Source organism: Aquarana catesbeiana, linkage group LG09 (genome assembly GCF_042186555.1).
Source record: "Aquarana catesbeiana isolate 2022-GZ linkage group LG09, ASM4218655v1, whole genome shotgun sequence".
Classification (NCBI taxonomy): Eukaryota; Metazoa; Chordata; class Amphibia; order Anura; family Ranidae; genus Aquarana; species Aquarana catesbeiana.
In genome coordinates this window covers 262167733-262192278 of record NC_133332.1, presented here as the reverse complement: position 1 = coordinate 262192278, position 24546 = coordinate 262167733, and the positions used below count along the sequence as shown (strand labels likewise).

The 24546-nt window shown below is 45.4% G+C and overlaps 1 pseudogene; it reads left to right on the top strand.

The window, feature by feature from the left end:
* Positions 1 to 3767, top strand: part of LOC141109023 (uncharacterized) — a 56659-nt pseudogene extending 52892 nt beyond the window's left edge.
* The last annotated feature ends 20779 nt before the right edge of the window (positions 3768 to 24546 follow it).

Here is a 24546-nt window from a genome sequence, read left to right as displayed (position 1 = left end):
TGAGGCAATTCAAGGTTTGTTTTTTACTGCAGTGGTGAGAAATGTCAAGAAGGATAAATCTGTGTATATGGTTTTCATTTGGGACAGTCCATTCATTCCAAAATTAAATGTTAAAAGCAGGCAAAATTTTAAAGTACTTTAGAACGGCATTGAAGAACAAAGAACGACATAGACAAGTCATTGAATCCAAATTTTTTTTTTAAAAATGCTCATAGAAATTTTCATATGAACATTCGTTCCAAAATATATCTAGAGTATGCCCAGCTGCCAGGGACCATGAATCAGGCAGAGACAGAAAATGCAGTTAAAAATCACACCTTTAATGTAATATTAAAATAATACAAATCAGGAACATCAAAATCAGAAGCCAGAGTTAGGAAGCCAAAACAGGTACAGGGGGTCCCCTAGTTACAAACATCCGATTTAAAAACGACTCCTACTTACAAACGGAGGGAGACAACAGGAAGTGAGAGGAAATCTACCTCTAGGAAGGGAAATTCACTCCTGTAAGAGCTATTATGGGGAAAAGGTACCTCCACTGATGCTTTATCACTAAGGCTTGTTTCCACAACAACCCAAAATTTTCAAAATCCAATTGTCATTGGGACAGAAAGTGAGGTGAAATCTTCTGAACAGGGGCACACACAGCAAAACAAATGTTACAGGGGTGTTAACCCTTCCCTATGCTATCCAAAAAACTTAAAAATATTTTTTTTTGGGCTGGAGCTACACTTAAAAAATGTACCTGTTCCGACTTACAAACAGATTCAACTTAAGAACAAACCTACAGTCCCTAATTTGTTTGTAACCCGGCGACCCCATCAGACGAGCCGGAAACAGGAAGCCAGGAATCAGCATAGTCAGATCAAGATCGGGAACCAGAAGAAACGTCAGCCAGGCAAAGTCAAACAGGAACACAGCAGAGAGACACACTGGATATGTTGACCAAGGCGAAGGCACCAAAGGAATGAGCACAGCAGTTTAAAATAGCCAAAAGGGGCTGGCCAAAAGGGCTTGGCTAATGAGGCAGGTAATGGAAACCAGGTGAGTCATTGTGGAAACAATGAGTGGCTGGTAATTCTCAGACAGCTGAGTAGCCGGAGCACTGAGAAGAGAGCTGCTAAAAGCTCAGCCCTGACAGTACCCCCTCCTCAATGACCCCTTCCTTCCCGGAGGGGCACCAGGCTTGAGGGGAAAATGTTTATGGAGAGCACAGAAGAGGGCAGGAGCATGTACGTCCCAGGATGAGACCCAAGAGTGTTCCTCCAGACCGTAATCTCTCCAATTAACAAGGTACTGTATGCGCCCACAAAACTTAAGAGAGTCAATGATAGATGGTATCTCATACTCCTCATGGTTGTCAACATGAACCGGATGAGGACGTGGTACTGAGGTGGTATAGCGGTTGCACACAGAAGTTTTTAATAGGGAAACATGGCAAACGTTATGCGCATGTTGGATGGTAGATCTAATGCGTAGATCACTGGGTTGATCCTACGGAGAATGCGGGAAGGCCCAATATACTGCAGTGCCAGTTTTAGTGAGGGAATACAGAGTCGGAGGTTACGATAAAACAGCCAGACCCTCTCCTCAACTTGGTAGGAGGGCACAGGTAGGAATCTGCGGTCAGCATGGAGTCTGTACCTATCACTGGCGTGTTGCAAGACCTGCACCTAAGTGGAACACAGTTCACGAAGATGTTTCTCTAACGCAGGAATTCTTTGTGGAACAAAAGTGTCAGGCAACATGGATGACTGGAACTCATAATTTGCCATACACTGAGACAATCGGGAAGCAGTATTGATGGCACTATTGTGAGCAAACTCTGCGCAAGGTAATAGGTCTGACCAGTTATTATGGTGGTCAAAAATATATCAAAGGTTGGTTGTCCCATTCTGCGGCCCCATCGGACTGTGGGTGATATACCGAGAAGAAGGAAAGCTGAATTCCAAATGGGGGAAAAAGGCTCGGCAAAACCTGGATACAAACTGTCTGTCCCTGTCCGAGATGATAACCTTAGGTAACCCATGTACCCGAAAGACCTCCCGAGTGAAAATTGATGCCAGTTCTTTGGATGTAGGCAACTTCTTGTCACGAATGTCACATCTACCCCAATGCAGGTGGTCAGACACTATAGCTAGCTACTGTGTGCCTCACCTATAGCCGCCCCCTTTCCCTTAAGGCAAGCAGGCCCACTGATACTTGGTTGCCCACAGGACCTATACACAATACAATAGTGCCTGGCCACCAGACAAGGACAGACGCGAACAGAGCAAACAGACTACTTGCAGTTTAGCAGAAAAAGATAGCGTGGTTCTATGACAGTCCAAGTAAAAGGCAGGCTGAGTTTAGGGAATAGTCCAATATCTGATCCAGTCCAGGTAAAAGGCATGCTGAGTTGAGAGAATAGTCCAATATCCAATCCGGGTCATACACAGGGAAATCCAACAGCAAAGCAGGGCAGACAAACGGGAGACTAGATCAGGAACAATGCAGGCAACTCTGTCTCTATCACAAGCAAGGGATAGAGTGTTCAGTTTGCTTATACCATCAATCGCCTTGCAGGTGAACACAGACAGGGAGAATGCAACAGTCAACAACTGGATGCTGGAATGAGGAGCAGGAGCAGTGATCCTGACACTTCTTTAGCGGAATACAATGAGACATTTTCGAAAACCGTTCAACCACCATAAGAATAACTGTGTTGCCCTGGGAGTTATGAAAATCCACAATAAAATCAATAGACAAGTGGGTCCAAGGCCTCTCTCCACTGGGTATGGGTTGTAGGAGGCCCACTGGAAAGTTTTGTGGTGTTTTATTCTGAGCACACACAGGACAAGCAGCTACGAAGCTGGCTACATCAGTGCAGAGACTAGGCCTTCAGAATTGTTGAGACATAGACCCTATAAATTGATTTTTCCCTGGGTGCCCAGCTGATTCTCGGAGACAAACCAGCGGTCACAAAGGTGAAAGGGGGAAGGCGAATAGTGGCTAAAATGCGACCTACGGGTCAAGGCCACTGTAAGACTGCAGATAGTTTCTCTGGGTACATTGAATATCCCTCAGTAGAAATGACATAACCCACTTGCACTTCTCCAACTTACAATACAAGTTATTTTCTATAAACATCTGTAGCACACGGGAGACATCTGTATGGTGGTTGTCTAGGGATTTTGAACATATGAGAATATCATCGAGGTAAACCACCACACATTGCTGCAGCATATCTCGGAGGACATTGTTAATAAATTCCTGAAAAACTGCAGGAGCATTGTAGAGACCAAAGGGTATTACGAGGTGTTCGTAATGTCTGGTCTAGTATTAAACGCAATTTTCCATTCGTCGCCTTCTTTAATCCTCACAATATTGTATGCCCCTCTCAAACTGAAGTTAGTGAAAACCGTTGCTCCCTTGAGGCGATCAAATGATTCCATAATCAGATCGGATAAGCATTCTTAATTGTAATGCAATTGAGACCGCTATAAAATCGATACAAGGTCTTAGTTCACCAGTCTTCTTTTTCCACAGAAAAGCCAGTACTGGCAGGAGACGAGGATTTGCAGATGAATCCCCGGGAAAGTGAATCTGCAACACAGTCCTCCATTGCTTTATCCTCGGAGACAGATAAAAGGATAAACCCGGCCACACGGAGGAATGGCACCAAGTTGAAGGTCAATAGCACAATCATAGGTCTGATGTGGAGGCAAAATACCAGCCTGACCTTTGTCAAAGACATCACTAAATTCACGGTACTCTTCTGGCAATGAAGAGAGTGAAGATGTGCACATGACATTAATCACTTTCTGAAAACATGCATTACTGTATTGTGGTGACCAAGAAAGAACCTCAGCATGACGCCAATCAAAAGAGGGATTGTGCCTCTGTATCCAAGGATAACTAATGATTACCAGGTAATGAGGTGAGGAAACGACTTGAAATTGGATCTGGCCGAGACAGAAGTACAGTTAAATCACACTTGTTTAATAATAAAAGTAAAAAGAACAAACATAGTCAAAACATAGCCAAAGTTCAGTAACCGTAACGGATAGTCAGCCAAGCCAGAAGTCAGGGATCAATGTAGTGGAACAGCAAGCAGGATCTGGAGTCAGAAGGGATGTCAGCAGAGCAAGTCTTGAACAGGATTGCAGGAAATCGTTTCTGTCATGTTGACCAAGGTGAAGGCAGAGCTCCTCTGGACTGGACGGCTTAAGTAGGCAGGACTGACGAGCAGGATATCATCAACAGCTGAGTAACTGTGGAGGGAGATAGGAGCTGGCAATCAGCCGACAGCTGAGCGGCCAGCTCAGAGGAGGAAGAGCTGAGCCCAGCCCTGACAGTACCCCCTCCTCAACGACCCCTCCCCCTCGGAGGACCCCCAGGCTTGAGGGGAAAACGTCTATGGAAATCACGGAGAAGGACAGGGGTATGTCTGTCCGAGGATGAGACCCAAGAGCGTTCCTCCAGACTGTACCCTTTCCAATACACCAGGTACTGTATGCGCCCACGGAACCTACGGGAGTCAACAATGGACTGTACTTCATACTCCTCATGGTTCTCAACCTGTACAGGGTGAGGAGATGGCACCGAGGTGGTAAAATGGTTGCAGACCAAAGGTTTTAATAAGTAGACATGAAATACATTCGAAATAAGCATATTAGAAGGAAGGTCTAATGCGTAAGCCACTGGGTTAATCCTGCGAAGAATACGGAAAGGCCCAATAAACAGAGTTGCGAACTTCAGTGAGGGAACACGAAGACTGAGGTTGCGAGAAGACAGCCAGACCCTGTCCCCAACCCGGTAGGAAGGCACAGGCAGGCGTCTGCGGTCAGCATGGAGTCTGTACCTATCATTAGCAAGACACAAAGCCTCTTGGACTTGTGCCCAAGTGGAACGAAGACCATGGAGATGCTCCTCTAACGCAAGAATACTCTGCGGAACAAATGAGTCAGGCAACATAGAAGGTCGGAAACCATTATTCGCCATAAATGGGGACAATCGGGAAACAGAATTCAAGGCACTGTTGTGAGCAAAATCTGCCAACGGTAATAGGTCTGACCAGTTGTTATGATGGTTAGAAATATAGCAACGTAGGAATTCCTCCAAGGACTGATTGGCTCGTTCTGCGGCCCCATTAGACTGCGGGAGATAGGCAGAGGAAAAAGCAAGCTGAATTCCAAACTGTAAACAAAAGGCACACCAGAAGCAGGACACAAACTGACTACCACTGCCCAAGATTTCAGAACAAACAATTGTGAATTGTAGATCCATCAATTGGGGCTACTACGCACACTCCCCGTACATACACCTCAATATTCTCTCCAGCACACTTCGCTTGCTGCAGGCTGTTCCTCCACCAGCACTTCCCTTGCTGCAGACTATCACTCCTCCGGACCAGCTAGCACCGCATGGGTAGGCCTGATGCTACTTTTGCCAGGCCTCACTTAACTGCCTTTTGCAGGCAGGGCCCCCGGGCCCCTTTGGTGTAGGATAGTTCAGGTGCTAGCTGTCCTCTGCTCAGCTACCACTCCCAGATAGCTCTCTTCAGGTCCTGCCAGCCAGCCTGGCTGCAAAGACCCCTTTCTGCTGCCCTTCTTCACAGTCCTCTATCCACTGGTTCTGCACCCATCTCTCAAACTGCAATCTCCCAGTTCAGTTCAGTTGCCTCCCCAGTCCTCCCGACTGTGCTCACTCACCAGCCCTCCTGGCTGCGACCTGTAGTTCTCCTGGAGACTCTTAGAGAGTGTTCTCTCCTGCTGTCCTCTCTCCTGCTCTCTCATGTACTGCTGATTCCGGGATCTCTTCACTCTTCTCCGATGCACCCAAGCCCCAGCCCAGGGTCACCCCCCCCCACCCAGACTAGGGAGCTCCCTGTGGGCCCCGACAGCCTCCACCCCCTCTCACTCCAGCTCTTCCACCCGACAACTCCCCCACCAGCTGGGCTGACCACAGGTATTTAAGGAGGCCTGCCCCCTGCCAATCAGAGTTGGGGATTGGTCAAGGCTCTCCAGATACCTCAGGCAGCTCCACCTCTCCTCCCCTCCTCCTTTTCAAGGACCTTCTAAAAGGAAGGGGGAGGTGATGGTGATGCCATCTGTCAGTCACCCAACTCTCTCCCTGAGCCACTCCCAGCCCAGAATGAAACCAAACAGGCCTAGCCACCAGCTAAACCTGCCCAAAATTTCCTACCCTGTCAAAAATCCTCACTTCTAGCACTCACTAAGTGGAGGGTGCTAGATAAAGAAAAGTTTCAGACAAAATTCTACTAGTCTATGAGCCGGCTTTAGTCCGGCATGCTTTCAACACTGCCCCCCCCCCCCCCCCACACACACACACACACACACACACACACTTTAACTGCAAAAAAAAAAATAACAGATTGGCGAGCAATTGTGAAATATTTTTGGATATCTACTGGCAACAATTTAGCCCAATCTGCCATAAATCTCAGCATGGCAGGTCAATTCACTTTTATCTAACTAAATTGGACTAAATTAATGTTCTAGACATGTTTTGATTTCTTCTTTAGTAACCCAGATTTTTCTCAAGTGGCCTAAAAATCCCTGCGTCATTCCCTGTATCCATACTGTACTCTTTCCTCTATACATCTGCAGACAGAATGATTCTATTTACCAGTGCCTAATGCATTTTATAATTGTTTTGAAAACACATTTTGCTTGGTCCCACGATGGCACCATCATTGTAAATTAAAGCATAATTAGCCTCTTCCCTTTTTATATTCATTAACTCTCCGGCGTTAATGATGCGGAGGGATGGAACGAGAAAGAGGGGAAAAAAGGGAGGAAAAAAAACAATTTGGATTGGGGAGTCCAGGAATTAAAGCGGTGATTTAGATAACGTGTTGGATGTATTGCCGCTTACGCATAATTAAACAATTGCTCAATTTAAACTTGGAAACGGGAGTGAATGTTGATTATACGGATTGGAGCTGGTGAGCTATTAACCCTTTGGCAGCGCGAGAGACCCGCGAAAGACAGCATTCTAACTCAACACCGACAGCAAAGTCCAAATAGCAGATTTGTCCTAATCTAGTTTAAAGAACTGCCTATGCTGACTTGTGGTAGCACTCTTATTCCCAATGTATAACGCACCCTGCTTAAAAGGACCAGGGACACAACAAATATTGGAAGTTAAAATCATGTCACAATTGTAAGAGTTTAATATTTCAATGAAAATGGTCATGACTGCGTTTATGCAATAAGGCCTATTTACATTTTCGGTTGGGGAGGCAGTAAAAACATGCAGTTGAGAGCTTTGTTCTTATCACTCTCAACTCCCTTAAAGCGGCACTAAACCTAAAACCAAAAATATATTGCAGCTTACCAATCACTAGATGTCGTGGTTGCATCAGTTTTCTTTGGTTGTTTTCATCTGGCGATCTGACCAGCAGTGGCAGCTGGTGCTCAATATTTTGGGGGGGGCGCGGCAAACCAACGCCAACCCCCCTCCCCACGGTAGAGATAAATAGGAATGCAGCGATCCCCCCCGTGGGAGACAGACAGGAATGCAGCGGCGATCAGAGGCCTCCTTACCTTAGGAAGGAGGCAGACATTGATTCGGACTGCAGTTTCTCGCTCCGGGGACATCGCTTCTTCTCCAGGCCAAACCGGAAGTGGGTCCTGACTGAGACCTGAGTGGCCGGGAGGAGAATAAGGAAGACATTAGCAAATATTAATTTGCTATTGTCACACAAGTTGATGGGCTCACCCTTTTTTGAAGCCCACCCTTTCTTGAAGCCAATTAGAGCCTCAGGCTGTAATCATGTGGTTAAAAAAAAGAAGAAAAAAAACTCCATCGAAATCCATGCATCCTGCGCCCCACATGTAGATTAGGGGCCAGACGCATGGATGGGGGGGTGGCGCCCATGCTCCTGCATGAGGAGCCACCACTGCTGGCCACTAAAACACATCCTGTATTAGTGAGACACAACTCTAAATGAAGGAGCTCAGGTGGCACAGCAAACAGCAGCATCAGTCTGGGGGGAAGGTATTGTTCAATGTATTAGCAGATTTAAAAATACTAACAAATTAAAGCTACACTTACAGCAAACATTTTTTTTTCCTTTTGGGATAAAGGTTTGAGGCTGGGTTCACACTGATGCAAATTAAATGCGGATTTCCCCGCATCCAAATCGCATGACAGGAGAGTGTGATTGGTTCTCAATGGAGCCGGTTCACACATCTTTGGGGCGGCCGCAGTCCAAATTCCAGAAGTGTTCTGTGCAGTTTCTGGTCCGTTTCAGGTGCGAATTCAGCCAAAAATTCGGACCCGATTCGCACCCTGGACACCCTGCTGTGAGCCACGGCCACAGCTAGTGTGAATGCATCCTTCCATAAACAAATAAAAGCTGGATTATAAGAACCCCTGCCAGTATTAAATGGCTTGTCTCGTCCCTGTAAACTGATACATTCTGCTAGGGAGCTTGTGCTTTTGAAAAACAATAGACTTACATAGTTACATAGCAGGTAAGGTTGAAGACAATAGTCCATCCAGTTCAATCTGTGTAGGTGCATATGCGTCAGTGTCTATAATTGTTTCCCATATCCCTGTATGTTGTGTTCTTTAAGATGCACATCCAAGAATCTCTTAAAAATATCCATACTCCACGCTGCTTCCACCTATTGTGTAAGAGAGTTCCACATCCTTATGCCCTGACAGTGACCCTGCGCAGTTTAAGGTTAAACCACTTCTCCTCCAATCTCATAGTGTGTCCCCGTGTCTTCTTACACTCCTTGAGACTGAATAGTTTTTTCCTATGCTGTGATCACCATTGAGGTATTTGTAAATCGCTTTTATTTATTATCATATTTCCTCTCAAACATCGTTTTTCCAGCAAGAAGAAATGTAGTGCTTGCAGTCGTTCCTCGTAACTGAGCTCCTCCAGTCCCCTTATTAGTTTTGTTGCCCTTCTTTGGATTCTCTCCAGTTCCAGCACATCCCTTTTGAGGACTGGTGACCAGAACTGGACAGAGTACTCCAGATGTGGTCTAACCAGAGTTTTATAAAGTGGTAGGATTATCGTTTTATCTCCAGAGTATTTCCCTTTTTTAAGCATGCTAATATTCTGCCAGCTTTGGTAGTTGCAGCTTGACATTGTAAGCTATTGCTCAATCTGTCATCTACTAGGACCCCCAGATCTTTCTCCATCCTTGACTCCCCCAGTGGTTCTCCCCTTAGTGAGCATTTTGCATTTATATTTTTTGCCCCCAAGTGCATTACTTTACATTTCTCCACATTAAACCGCATTTGCCATGTATTAGCCCACGCCATTATTTTGTTCAGGTCTTTCTGTAAAATTCCTATATCCTAATGTGAAGTTATTGCCCTGCTTAATTTTGTGTCATCCGCAAAAACTGAGATTGAGCTATTTATCCCATCCTCTATATCATTTATGAATAAATTGAATAGAATTGGTCCTAAGACAGAACCTTGGGGTAACACACTTACCACTCCAGACCAGTCTGAGTACACGTTATTTATCACCACCCTTTGGACCCACCCCGTAACCAGTTTTTTACCCAAGAACACACCTTATGATCCGTACCTGCAGACCTTAGCTTGTAAATTAAGCACTTATGGGGGACTGTATCGAACACTTTTGCAAAATCCAGGTACACTAAATCTACAGGTCTTCTCCTGTCTAGATGGCAGCTCACTTCCTCATACAATGTTAACAGATTGGTCTGGCAGGAATGACCTTTCGTAAACCCATGCTGATAACTGCTACTGATATTTTTTTCTTCATTACATTTTTGGATATAGTCCCTTATCATCCCCTCCAATAATTTACCTACAATTGATGTTAGGCTGACTGGCCTGTAGTTTCCAGGGATTTGTCTCTGTCCTTTTTTGAATACTGGTACCACATTGGCTTTTCTCCAATTAGCTGGTACAGTTCCTGTAAGTATGCTGTCCACAAAGATTAGGAACAATGATCTGGCTATAACCTGACTGAGTTCTCTGAGGACTCTTGGGTGTAAGCCATCTGGTCCTGGTGATTTATTTGTATTAAGAATATCTAGTCTTTCCTTAACTCCGGCCTGTTAGCCACGAGGCTATGCCCTGTGATGTGTCACTAACCGTACTGTCATGGTCGGTATACCCCTCCTTTTCCTGTGTAAAAACTGAAGAGAAAATGCATTTAGTACAGTTACCTTCTCTGTGTCATCTGTAACCATCCTCATCTTTTATGTGGGCAATGTGCTCTGATCTTGCCTTTTTACTGTTAATATATCTAAAAAAAATGTTTTTTTCTTTCTTTATTACTCTCCTCTGCTATGTGTCTCTCGTAATCTTTTTTAGCCACTCTGCGCGTTCTTATTGCATTCCTTGTAGTGTTGCAATGCTGGCTGGATCAAGCAATAAAAACACAGTATTGGCGCTGTCAAACTAAGGTGAAGAGCAAGCAGGTATGACACTAAACAGTAACATAATTCAGTCCATATGTAAGAGTCCATGCTATCATAAGGAGTTGGTATCCAGTGGCCGTTGGTTCTAAGGAGCTAGAAAAAACTCTGGGGATAAAAAGAGACAGAGACGCGCCATCTAAGTGTAGCAATGATAAATGCTTTAATTAGATAAAAGCAGAGACACTCACTCATCCGCTTGGCTCTGGGATAGGCGTCTCACACCGCAAGGGATGCCGATAGTTCCAGCGCCAACGGAAACCATCAGAATTGCTGGCGGTGTAGGACACCTATGCTAGAGCCAAGCAGATGACCACTTTACAAATTTAATCTTATGAGTGGCTCTGCTTTTATTGCATTAAAGCTTTTATCATTGCTACACTTAAATGACTAGAGACTGAGAGCTGTCTAGGGCAGCTTGGTTATTGTGCTGGGAGAGCACAGTGAGCATGATATCAGCAGAGGAACCTCGTCCATCCATGGACACACATGTGCAGCACGTGGGCACTAAAGCCCAACCTCTTTGCTGCTGCACATCTGCTTTACATGGGTGGCAAGAAATTAAATGCTAGCAGTGACTAGCTAGCAAAAAGAGCTAAACAAGTGTGGTGCAAGAAACATGCTGATAGGTGGAAAGAGCTGAGTGATCAGTGAGCTGCTTGTCCTTTCACTGTCTAGTCACAGGCTGGGAGTATGAAGGAGACCAATATATACTATGTTAACAGAAGTACTGGGACGCCTGCCTTTACACGCACATGAACTTTAATAGCATCCCAGTCTTAGTCCGCAGGGTTCAATATTGAGTTGGCCCACCCTTTTGCAGTTATAACATCTTCAACTCTTTTGGGAAAGCTGTCCCCAAGGTTTAGGAATGGGAATGCTTGACCATTCTTCCAGAAGAGCATTTGGGAGGTCAGGCACTGATGTGGATAAGAAGTCCTGGCTCGCAGTCTAAACTCTAATTGATCCCAAAGGTGTTCTATCGGGTTGAGGTTAGAACTCTGTGCAAGCCAGTCAAGTTCCTCCACCCCAAACTCACTCATCCATGTCTTTATGGACCTTACTTTGTGCACTGGTGCGCAGTCATGTTGGAACAGGAAGAGGCAATCCCCAAACGGTTCCCCGAAAGTTGGGGAGCATGAAAATGTCCAAAATGTCTTGGTATGCTGACACCTTAAGAGTTCCTTTCACTGGAACTAAGGGGCCAAGCCCAACCCATGAAACAGTCGAACATCGGGACCATCCCTTCTATGGATGATGGGATTTGTAGTGTGCATGACTGCAACTAAAGTGTACTTGTGGAAGGGTGCAGCGTAACTCACACATAGTCCAAATGCAATAGAAAGAACTTGTATTGTAGTCAAAGTGTAATAGTTCACAACAAGCCCGGCGGAAGGCAACCCGACTGGGAACACTCACAGATGAACAGCAGATTGTAGTAGAGCAGGTCCCAGCCAAACTGACAGCGTCTATCTTGAGGGGCGGAATGCAGCCTGGCTGGTCCGTACCCATGCAGGGAGGTTTCCAGGAGAAGTGGCGAATCCCTAGACTTTCCCAACTGGTCTGCTACCTTTCCCTGCAGAAAGTACTGTCTCTGACAGACAGACGGGTGACCTATCTCCACACTACCCACAAGCTAAATGCGCACTCAGGGTCTTAAATAGACTCTGCATGACTCAAGATGGCTGCCAGAATCACATGGGCTGTCAGCATCCAACCCGATCGCTGTCCCAATGACCTAGGAAACCTTAGAGGAACCATGTTCCTCTTGACTTCCTCTCTGCACTGCCGCTCCGGTTGAGCACCGCCTGCAATGGAGAAAATAGACTGCACCTACCTACACTCCCCCCTCTTTGACAACACAGCAACGAGTAACATAAGAGTTTGCAACCAGCAGTGTAAAAGCAGAACATACAAATTCAAACAATATAGTCAGAATACCTTAGATTGTGTCAGAGCTGGTCTCAGCCCTTCCTTCTCTGAGCTGGCCACTCAGCTGTTGGCTAATTGCCAGCGCCTATCTCTCCACAGTGATTCACCTGTTGATGATATCCTGTTTGTCAGTCCTGCCTACTTAAGCCCTCCAGCCCAGATGATCTCTGCCTTCGCCTTGGTCACATCTCTAGAGACACTCTCCTGTGTTCCTGTTAAAGACTTGCTTGGCTGACATTCCTTCTGGCTTCAGATCCTGCTTGCTGTTCTACTACGCTCATCTCTGACTCCCTGCCATTTTGGCTTGTCTGACTATCTGTTCCAGTTCCTGAACCCTTTTTTTATTATTATTAAACAAGTGAGATTTATCTGTACTTCTGTCTCAGTCTGATTCATGGTTTCTGACAGATTGCAAATGGTTGCGAGTCCCAGCATCCTCTGTGGAGTCATGTTGCAAGTAATCAGCTTCAGGTCTTGGTTACAGGGCCACAATAGGGCGAGGGCTGTCTGCATCCCACATACCCTCTTCACTTGGGACCGGGACCGGTTACTCATACAGGTCCGAACAGTCTGTTAGTTTTTGGGGTAGCTGTACTGTCTGCAATCACTGGACTGGGGCTCTTTGCCTCTGGAGGGTCAGAAACTGGAGGCGCAAGTAGTAGAGGAGGCAGGTACACCATTCTTCAGGCACCTCCTGTACTGGTGGAACGTCAGTTTAGTTAAATGACTCCCAGTCTCCAGCCAGTCTGGTGGAACAGTCGCCACTCAGCACACAAGGCCTCAGCAAGTTAGGGTGGAGACATCTCTTGATGGGATTAGGCCCTTCTAGACTACATCATACACTAGAGCTGGAAGGAACGGCTGCTTCTCCACCCGATAGGATCCAGTTCAATGCCTCTCTCATTCTTGGTATTTTTCACCAACACCCGGTCCCCCGATCGCAAGGGCAATTCATCTAGAACTGAGTCCATAGCCAAGTTGTCAGAGAACTCACACAGCAAGCACCCGTCTCCGTGTAGCAGCTGCCAATCCTCGTTCTGCTAATGCCAATGTGCATGCACGGAACCATAGCCAGAGACAAATAAGATCCAGGGTGGGCATGCACACTAATGCGCGCCCGCGAGTGCCAAAGCGCTAGTGTGCTAACGCGCATGTGCCAATGTGCTAAGGTGCTAATGTGCTAACGCGCATGTGCCAATGTGCTAAGGTGCTAATGCGCATGCGCGCACGCACGTATGCTGGCGTGAATCCTGGCACACAGCACCCTATATAAACAGAGAGTCTGCCTAGCATCAGTGCTGGATTGTCTTCAGCTTGTTCCTGTGTTCCTGTTGTTACTCTGCCTGATTGACCTTGTTGCGGAAAACCCGGCTATATTCTGACCATTCTCTTGGATCTCCCCTGCCTGCTGAACCTGCTCTACCTGCAATACTGGCCTTGGCTTGAACTTATGATTACGGCTCTGCCTCCTGATTCTGTACCCTGCTGCCCGTCTGTTGCCAACCTCTGCCTGTTTCTGACTACGGTTTTGCCTTCTGAGTTGGTACCCCGCTGCCAGTCTGTTGCCAAATCCTGCCTGTTCCTGACTCTGCAGTTGATCCTGATCTGGCTCCCGCTGAACAAGTTTGGTGATCAGTTTCCACATCTCCTCAGCAGAGGTTCCTGTATCTCCAAGTTCCAGCCTCCTGCCTGCAGGCACCTGCACACTTTCGTTGCCCTCGCACTCCCTGTACCCACCACCAGGGGTGCTTGCACCGGAACCGTACAAGAGGCCACCCTCATCATTTCGGGCTCCGCTGTAAGGTACGTGACAAGTCTCTGTGATTATCCAGTACCACTTGCTTGGCTTTCTGAATTTGATCCCAGTGTTCATGCACCCAGGTGCTAGGCATCCTGGGTTGTGATTTCCCTGGAGAGTTCAGTAGGTCTACTGGTAATCAGCCATAGTACCCAAACATAAGGAAGAAGGACACCTATCTTGTAGAACGGTGTAGGCTCACATTATGGCCCCTACATGCTGATGCCAGCGATCAAGGTGCCCCTGCTCAAGGGTCCAAAGCATTCTCAGAAGAGTGCAGTTGAGCCACTCACACGCCCCATTGACAAAAGGGTGATATGAAGGGGTATGCGATTTCCTGATACAACACAATTCGAAGAAGATCACCAACTCAAAGTTCGGGCCATAGTCTGAAAGAATGCGTTTTGGGCAACCGCAAAGTTGTACCACATGTTCCCAGAATAGGTTAGCCAAAGTTGGAGCCGTCTGGTGCTTGGTTGGGACCACTGCTCCAAACTTAGTAAAGCAGTCCACCTGGGGTAATGGGTAGGCATCCCGGTGGTTACAGGCATTCAACTTGCAACAGTCCACACAGAACCGCAGGCTTCAATCCTTCTCCCTCACCAAAACCACGGAAGCATCCCAGGGGCTGTGACTCTCGGATTATCTCACTTTGTAGTGTGTTGCGGAGAAAGTCCCTGACCTACTGACACAGGGCTGGGGAAATGTTGTGGTACAGATTTGTGGAACATTCCCTGTATGTATTGGGTGGGTCAATGGCCTCCGTGTACACGTAGTCCTCGGTGCTGGTGGCAAATACCAAAAGGTTAAAAGATCAAGCTACTCGTGCGCTATCAATAATAAAATAACAGTAATTGGTGAAGCCACCAACAGTCAAATGTGTCCTCACATGTGATAAATTAATGTAGAATCAAAATGTGGCGCTACCCTGTGGATAAGTAAACAAGAAAAGGGAAAAAGAAAAAATTACCGGGGATATTTATTATTTTTCTTTCAGGAGTTACGCGGTCATTTTTTTTCCCTTTTCTTGTTGCTCACTTATTAAAAGGGTAGAGCCACATTTTGATTCTACAATAAAGATCAAAAGGTGCTTCAATAGCAGTTGGTGTTTGCAACCTCTGTTGCGCTAAGAGATTAGAGTCTTGGAAAGGAATGTCCAGCTGTTCCAGCAATAGCTTGTATTGTGACTCATCCAACGAGGCCATAGTTGCTTGACTTAAAACGGAGCACATATGGCCGCTACCCCAGGATTAGGCTCCGAAATGCAGTGACAGGTTATTATGTACAGGTGTGCTAAGATGGCATGGTTGGAGAGTGAAATTAGGGTGGTCCCCAGGTTGATGAGCTGCACCAGGACCTTCCCTTTGTGAACCTTGGAAAGGGTGTGTGCAACCAGCCATTCTCCAGATGCTACCGAATCCTTATGAGGTTCTATCATCATGGTGGCCCCTTGCAACTTCTTGTGGGACCCGATGGGTGACAGACCAAACTACCTCTTGGAAGGGTGACAGTAGAAGTTTATGTTTTGGGGGTGTCCAGACAACCTTAACCTGTTTGGGCTGTCTCCTGGCCATTCTCTGGTGAGCTTTGCAGGCCCTGATTAACTTGGGCGTCAATGTGGATCTTCACCCAGGTAATACCTTCAACCAGGATGGTCAAGTTATTGACTGCTTTAAGGGATAGCCAGGAGGGGGTCCAGCTGGTCTCACATCCCAAACCGATGGATATAGAAGTCAATGACTGAGTACAATGACTGTGACTTGAGAGCCTATGTCAATTAGGCATGGGACTTCCAATCCATTGACAATGGTGGTCACCACTGGGCTTGGGGCAACCAAGGGCTGTGGTTGGATGGGACTTTGTGTCGCTGGTCCCTTGGGGTCATCCCTCTGCCCCAGAAGCAGCTAGTTTGACAGCAGCCTATGTGTGCTTTCAGGTCTGCCACAGTTCTTGCTTACATGCCCAAAATGACCACACTCACAGAACAAATGATCTGCTTCTGGGTCCCACCGTAGCAGGTTCTCACCCTTAGAGTGAGGGGCCGAATCCCATTTGAGTGGGGACACCTGCTGTTTCAGGGAAGCCACATCCAAGCTGAGTTCCCTTAGTGCTGTCTGTATAGCAGACAGAGGTTATGGAGCCAAGGCCTCTTCTTTCATATGCCTTGGACCATACTTTTTTGTCACTGCCACAGTTGCCTCTGCATTTTCCTGTTCTTACACAAATGTCGTTGAAAGAGATCGCAGGTTATACTCTTATTATTTATTTTTTATTCTAACACTAAGAACTATTCATAGTGTTTTTATCATTTTTCTATTTAGATATTAATTACCAGTTTTGTAGCACCATTTAATAGTTGCTGGGGCCCCCTCCCCCTTATTTTTTGATCTTCTCTGGCCCGTTTGAGTTGCTGCTTGTAAGTATGCTTAGGCTGACGCTGGATGGTTCTAACGAGCGGTCAGCTCTGACCTCCCGTTGTTTGCCTCCAGCAATATGACGTCATTGACAGGCAATGAATGACGCAGAGGAAGGGGACACTTACTCCACCTCTTCCTCCGCCCTGGAGTGCAGACGCATCAGCGTGCGTTCCAGGACGGGTTTACTACCCGGAAACGATCGGCGGCTTCGTTTTTCTTGCTAGTTTACTTGCTATATATACATATTATATATACATAGCTTATGTCACTTCTGCATTTTATGTGTGCTGTATGCCACTATCCACTATCAAATGCCTGCTATGCTTCCATCATGGTCATTTCTATTGTACTAATATTATTAGCTATTGATTTATTTTGATATTCACTGATTTTTAATAATTCATTTATTTATTCCTTATTGTTTGCCCACATGTTTAAGGGGCGTGTGAGGGAGGGACAGGCCGAGGGGTTGGGGCCCCATGCGCCCTCCCCATTCACTGGTGGTGCGTTTAGACACTCTATATAAACAGGGACTGCTGAAGGAGTGATCACTGCTGAGCTCTGATGAAGAGGGGATGTTCCCTTCGAAACGCATCAGCTGGTAGTGATGCTTGCGTGTTCCTCCATGACCCTTGGAAGGTTTCGCTCAGCATGGTACTGTATGCTGCTATTTCGTGCATTTTTATATTGCGCCCTGCTCTACTACTGCTTGTGAGTAATTTCCTTTTATTATTCATTCAATAAATATTTTACAAAAGATAATGCACATGGCTGGTGTGCCCTCTTTCTTTTTTTCTCTTGTATACTCTTATTCACTCCTCTTATACTCTTATTCACTCCTCCAGGACCTTCCTGACTGGGCCTGCATTTAGTCCTGCCTCGATCAGACCCCTCGGTATGTGGCCTGATTCTGCATTTCTGCACAGCCACATGGATCCTGTTTATACAGCTGTTTCCAGAGGTGCAGGAATGCTGCCCCAACGTGCCTGAGACCCTCGTCGTCCTTCTGCCTCCGGACAAAGAAAACGCTCTGGCAAGTCATGTTTTCCCTGAACAGGCCCTCTAATTGCGTCACGATTTGCTCCAGTGTGGCCCGGTCCTCTTCCAGCAGAGCCATCACCACTTCTCAGGACAAAGGCCTATCCTAGTGGTGCCATGATAGTGTCTGATCCTCCTTCAGCGAAAAATGACATATCCTGCTGACTGCCACCAAGTGTGCGAGGGTGAGCGGCAGTAACTCACACACAGTCCAAATGCAGTAGAAAGAACTTGTATTGTAGTCAAAGTGTAACAATTCACAACAAGCTGGGCAGAAGGCAGCCTGATTTGAAACACTCACAGATGAACAGCAGATTGTAGCAGAGCAGGTCTCAGCTGAACTGACAGTGTCTGTCTTGAGGGGCACAATGGGGCCTGGCCAGTCTGTGCCCAAGCAGGGAGGTTTCCAGGAAAAGTGGCAAATCCCTAGACTTTCCCTACTCATCTGAAACCTTTCCCTGCCGCAAGTTCTGTCTCTGACAGATGGGTGACCTATCCCTACACTATTCCATGTGCTAAATGCGTACCAAACTCAGGAGCCAGGGTCTTAAATAGATTCTGCCTGACCCAAGATGGCCTCCAGAGTCACATTGGCTGTCAGCATCCAACCGGATTGTTGCCCCAATGACTCAAGAAACCATAGAGCAGGGGTAGGCAACCTGGGGCCCTCCAGCTATTGCAGAACTACAAGTCCCATCATGCCTCTGGGAGTAATTGTAACTGCCAGCCTTGCAATGCCTCATGGGAAATGTAGTTCCACAAAATGGACATGTATGGAATATTTTTAAAGAATAAGGATATCATTTAGAATCACTTTAAACCATTACTTGTAGAGAAGCTCTGTGTTAATGCTCTTTAACCTAGCGACAGTGTCACTTTAGGATGCTCTATAGGCGGCTGCTTTATAATACAGTACTCAAAAGGTGAAATGTCATGTGGTTGAAGTGCCCCTCTAAACCTTGTATTTCTTTTTGACCGGAAGTTGATTAATAAACTGCTTCAGAGCTTACATATGAATCTCAAAATTCCAGGCCTAAACTTAAAAAAAAATAAAACATGGAGTACTTCTATTGCAGCTAAATGTTTCTCAGATAGATGTCACGTGACATCTAAGTCTGTCATTATATTTTCAGTTTCAATATATTTTTATTAAAGTTCAACAAATTACAAAACGTTTGGATACAATGATAAAAAAAAGATTTGGCTTTAGGCTTCATGTACACGGGACGTTTTTACAACTTCTCCTGAACGATTTAACTTGACAGATAGTAACCAACATTTAAAAACGTCCATTTTGCCACGTTTACATCCCACGTTTAGCCGTGTTTTCGTTTAGAAGCATTTTTAACCACTCCCCGCCCATGCTATAGCCGAAAGACGGCTACAGAGCGGGGCTTAATTGCTGGGAGGGCATCCATGGACGTCCTCCTGTTTACCTGTTTCCCACGTGCCGCTGCGGGCGTGCATCGGGGAAAATCTGTGTTGGCCGTGTCTATTGGACACAGGACATCACAGATCGTGGTAAATGGCCAATTACAGCAGCCATTTAGCACTCGATCGGCATGTCCAATGGGAGATAATCTCAAATGTAAGCATATGGGATCATCTCTCATTGCCGTTTCTCCGTCCTCACACAGAGACCAGTGTGAGGAAGGAGAGCTTCTGTGCTGCAGATTCTGTGAGTACCAACACAAATTACAGTTAAAACACAGTAAACTCAGTGCCCACTGGTGTCACAGTACCTATCAGTACTATCTGTCATCAGTGCCATCTGTCATCGTCACGTGCCATCTGTCATCAGTGTCACGTGTCATCAGTGCCACGAGTGTCACGTGTTATCAGTGCCACATCAGTGTCACATGTCATCAGTGCCATTTTCATCAGTGTCACCCGTCCTCAGTGCCATTTTCATCAGGGTCACATGTAATTAGTGCCATCTGCTATCAGTGTCACGTGTAATCGGTGCCATCTGTCATCAGTGTCACGTGTAATCAGTGCCATTTGTCATCATTGTCACGTGTCATCAGTGCCATAAGTGTCCACCAACAATGTCTAGAAAATTATTTTCAGCTGAGGAGCTGTACAATATTCTTGTGGCTGATGAGAGCAACGGGGAGCTCTCCGCTTCGGATTCCTCTTCAAATTCAGGCTACGAGCCTTTCCTAAGCAGTGGAACACTGACAGCCTCAGAGGAGGATGATAGTCTGCCCGCCAGACGAAGGCGTTCTGGTGAGGAGGCAGTGCCATCCACCGGCACCGCAGTACCTCGGCAAGAAAGGCCAAGTACCAGTGGTGTGTCACCTCAGTCCCAAAGCGTTAAGTCCCATGCCAGCCTTCCCTATTCCTTTCAGAACCCCTTGTGGCTTCCTCCTAATTCAGGAGAAGCCAACATTCCCCCTTTCACTGCCCAGCTAGGAGTCCAGGTGGACACAGAAAATTTTTCCCCGATAGATTTTTTTCGCATTTAATTATTACTGAGGACATGCTAGCATCAATTGTGGCCCAGTGCAAACTGTATCCACAACAGTTCATAGCAAGTAAGCCAACGTCCTATTATGCCTGTCCCTATGAGTGGAGAGCCCTAACAGTGGAGGAGTTTAAGATTTTTTTGGACCTCACATTTTGTATGGGACTAACCAAGAAAAAGGAATTATGTTCATATTGGTCAACCCACCCCATCCACCACATGCCCATCTTTTCCTCAGTAATGCCCAGAACCAGATATCTCATGATTATGAGGTTCCTACACTATAATGATAATACCCAGTGCCCTCCCTGAAATTACCCAAATTATGATAAGCGTTATAAAATTCGGTCACTACTAAATTATTTTTCTGAAATCTTCCCCTAGATCACAGGTGTCAAACACAAGGCCGAATCTGGCCCTCCAGGCCATTTCATGTGGCCCTCACACCTCTCCTGCAGCTGCAGGAGAGCTCCAGCCCCCCTCTGGTCCACCTCCAAACCCCTACTTTCTGCTTTCAAGCAATGCATCCAGCTTCTTCCCAGCAGCAGCATAAGGAAAGGGGATGCACTGTGATGTTAGGGAGAGTAGGGGACTCAACTTCTGATGGTGGGGTGGCTCTTGACATCTAATGTAAGGGGAGGGGATGCGCTGGACATCTAATCTTACAGATGCAACCGGCCTTTTTGAGGACAATCATAATGCTGATGCGGCCCACGATGAAATGGAGTTTGACACCCCTGCCCTAGATGTTTACCCCAGACCAACACATATGCGTGAATTTACTGGCAGGCTGGGCTTCAAACAATTTATTTCCACCAAGAGGGCCCGCTATGGGGTGAAGCTGTATAAATTGTGCGACCGAGGGAAGGACACTCAGCTGCATCCCCCTAATTGCCCAAACTACATGGGATCAAGCGGGAAGGTCGTTTGGGAACTCATAAACCCACTCCTGGAGAAAGGCTACCATTTGCACGTAGATAACTTTTATACGAGTTTGCCGCTGTTCCGCAACCGTCACAGGAAGAACACTCCAGCATGTGGCACCGTAAGGAGGAACTGGAAGGGCTTTCCTCAAAGCCTCGTCAACAAGAAGTTAAGAAAAGGGGAGACGGCGAGTTTGCGGAATGAGGAAATTCTGGCTGTGAAGTGGAGGGACAGAAGGGATGTCTACATGCTTTCTTCGATCCACAATAATACCTTCGTGGAGATCACCAGGAGGAATGGCCCAATCCAAAAGCCAACATATATCCACGAATACAATATGTTCATGGGGGGTGTCGACTTTCACGACCAAATGCTCGAAGCCTACCTTGCCACAAAATGAACATACCAGTGGTATAAAAAAGTATCAATTTATTTGTTTAATTTGGCCATATACAACACCTATATTATCTATCGCAACTCCACTGAAAGCCCCAAACACTTCCTTGGCTACCAGGAGGAAATCACCACTGCCCTTATATTCCCGAACGGCCCACCAGAAAACATTCGATCCGATGTGATTAGCGGACTCTCCGAACGCCATTTTCCGAATATAATCCCTTCCAGACCAACAGGCCAAAAATGTCAGAAAAATGCCGGCTGTGCACCAGAAGAGGAGTTAGAAGAGACACCACTTATTATTGTCCCCAATGTCCTTCCCAACCAGGCCTCAACATAGTTGACTGTTTCCGCCATTACCATACTTCAGTAAATTATTAGTGAAGTATGGTAAACATAACCCTCACTTCCTGCCATTTACCTTCACACCCCTTATGCCTCTGCTTGCTCTGTAACTAACCCTGGCTTGTTATTCGACCACGCTTCTGCCTACCGATTCTGTACATACCTCTGTCTGATCTGGAACTGATCTTGGCTTTTTATTCGACCACGCTTCTGCCTACCAATTCTGTATATACCTCTGCCTGATCTGGAACTGACCCTGGACTGTTTGACCATGCTTTTTGCCTGCCTCTTGGACTGATCTTGTACCCTGCCACTGGACCAGTGGGATTCATAACACAGGGGTCTCACATATGTGAGGGGCTCCAGAATTGTTTTTCTGGATAAAGAAAACAATTTTTTTTGTTTTCTCATTCCTAGATTAGGGTCTGGAGACTCGGAGGCTTCAAAGAGATTTGGGTGGGAGAAGCTTCTACCCCTGTCCCCATTCTGTCCTGAATGAGGTCCTACTTCTGCCTGCTGCCTGTAGGACTTCTGCCATCATGCATCTGCCTGTCGCATGAACTGACCACACCACATGGACACATGGACGAAGTCTTGTATGACGAAACGCGTCGGGAGGACTCCACTGCCGCCATTTTACTTGCAAGCGCTTTTTATTCTGAAATGTAAGTGTTTTTCCTTTTAATACATTTTTTATGGTTTACGGAATTACGCTATGAGCCCCTTCTTCATTACATGTGGGTAATGTCCGTTGGTGTCTGAGCTTCCATATGAAGAAGACCTCTTTGGGATAGCAACGTTACAACTTCACCATTCACCAGCCCTTGGTTCCCTACCTTCATTGCCAGTGAGCAATCCAAGCCTGTTTGACCCATATAGCGTGTGCTAGGTGGGTCCCAACTTTCTGGTAAGCCTCCAGTCAACCTAGGTGGCGGTTTCGCACAAGTGTTTGTCAGCACATGTTGGATTACATACAGAAATCTCTCACGAGTATATGTTTTGGAATTTATCACCATTGCAAAATTTATGTTCATCATACCTGCACATTCAGTTTTGGACTTTATTGCCATTTTTACATCCTGTTATCACTTTTGGTGACCCTAAGGCTTTATAACATAAGTGTTCTATATGTATGAATGTTCACAAAGTATACAAAACACTATCTTTTCACAATTCATTTTGCTATTATATGTGGTATAGCAATATTCTCTTTCTCATTCTTTAGCGCTACACTTGGTTACATATGATTTATTAAAAATTTTCTATTTGTTGTGTTAGCTGCTTACATCTATGACTTTTTTGGAGTAAGCGCATGGTTTATAGGTTTTTTATGCAAAAAATAAAAACCGCAAAGGTGATCAAATACCACCAAAAGAAAGCTCTATTTTTGGGGGAAAAAGAAAGGCAATTTTGTTTGGAAGCCACGTCGCACGACCACACAATTATCAGTTAAAGCGACGCAGTGCCGAATCGCAAAAAGTGCTCTGGTCAGGAAGGGGGTAAATTCTTCCGGGGCTGAAGCAGTTAAAGAGGAAGTAAACCTAAAATTATCTACAAGAGAGCACCCAGTTTACGTGATAAATTAGTACATAATATAGTGGAGCCACCTCCTCCAAAGCCAAAGATGTTTTGTGATTTAAAAGGCTTTTTTGGTTGTGGTAGGTGCTATAGTTGCATTAGAGTTCCAACCAACACCAAGTGAGTAAAAGAGTTTCATAACCCCTCTACTGATCAGTCACACATTATTAAGGACTTTATATCCTGTGACACGGTTGGTGTTGTATATGCGGTAAAATGTCCATGCAATCTTATTTATGTTGGTCGTACCACCAGGGCTTTAAAGGATCGTATGGAAGAGCACGTTAGAAACATAAATAAGGGATTCGATAAACATTATCTCTTCGTGCATTTTAAAAAGGTACACAATCAAAGTACGAGGGGAATAGAGTTTTGGGGAGTAGAGGCACCAAAGCGTAACTGGAGAGGCTCTAATTATGTTAGAGAAATTAGTAAACGTGAATACTGGTGGATACACCCGCTCGGCTCTTTATCACCTGGTGGATTGAATAAGGAATTCGATCTCAAATGTTTCCTGAGTAATTTTTAGCCCTCTAGGTATAGTCTATTCAAGGATTGTTTTATCTGCCACATTAGGTTGTAAATCCACTTTTTGCGGAATCGTCTTTTATTCGATGGTTGTATACAATGTATTGATGCACCTGTCCCATTCACTCAATATTTTTAGGCATCATGTATGATTACTGGCTCTGTTTGTACTATGCGATTTTACGCATCTGCATATGTAGTGGTAATGGGGGGAACCTCCGTATAGCCTGAAATAATTGGCTTTCCTTTCACTGGTCTGTTTGTAAGGGACCTATGACATTTGGAAGTTGTGGATTAGATTTATTCCGCATCATTTACCCACTCGTATTCTCATATGTATACATATATGTGTGCGCATATGTGTATACATATATGTATATTATATTTTAATATATATTTTTCTATTTTTTTTATACATATTTTTAAATTTTTTACATATTATTTATATTTAATATATATTTTTTTATATATATATATATATATATATATATTTGTTATTTATATTTTGCAATTTTATATTTATTTGATTCATTATCCATTTACCGTATTTGTTGTGATTGCTGGATATCATATATCAGTCTATCATGCCCGATCTACCATTTAGGATTAATTTATGGGTTGAGGATTTAGCAGTGTATATTATTGTAACAAACTTTATAACTAGTCAGTATTGCTATTAGACATATGGCTATTCATAAT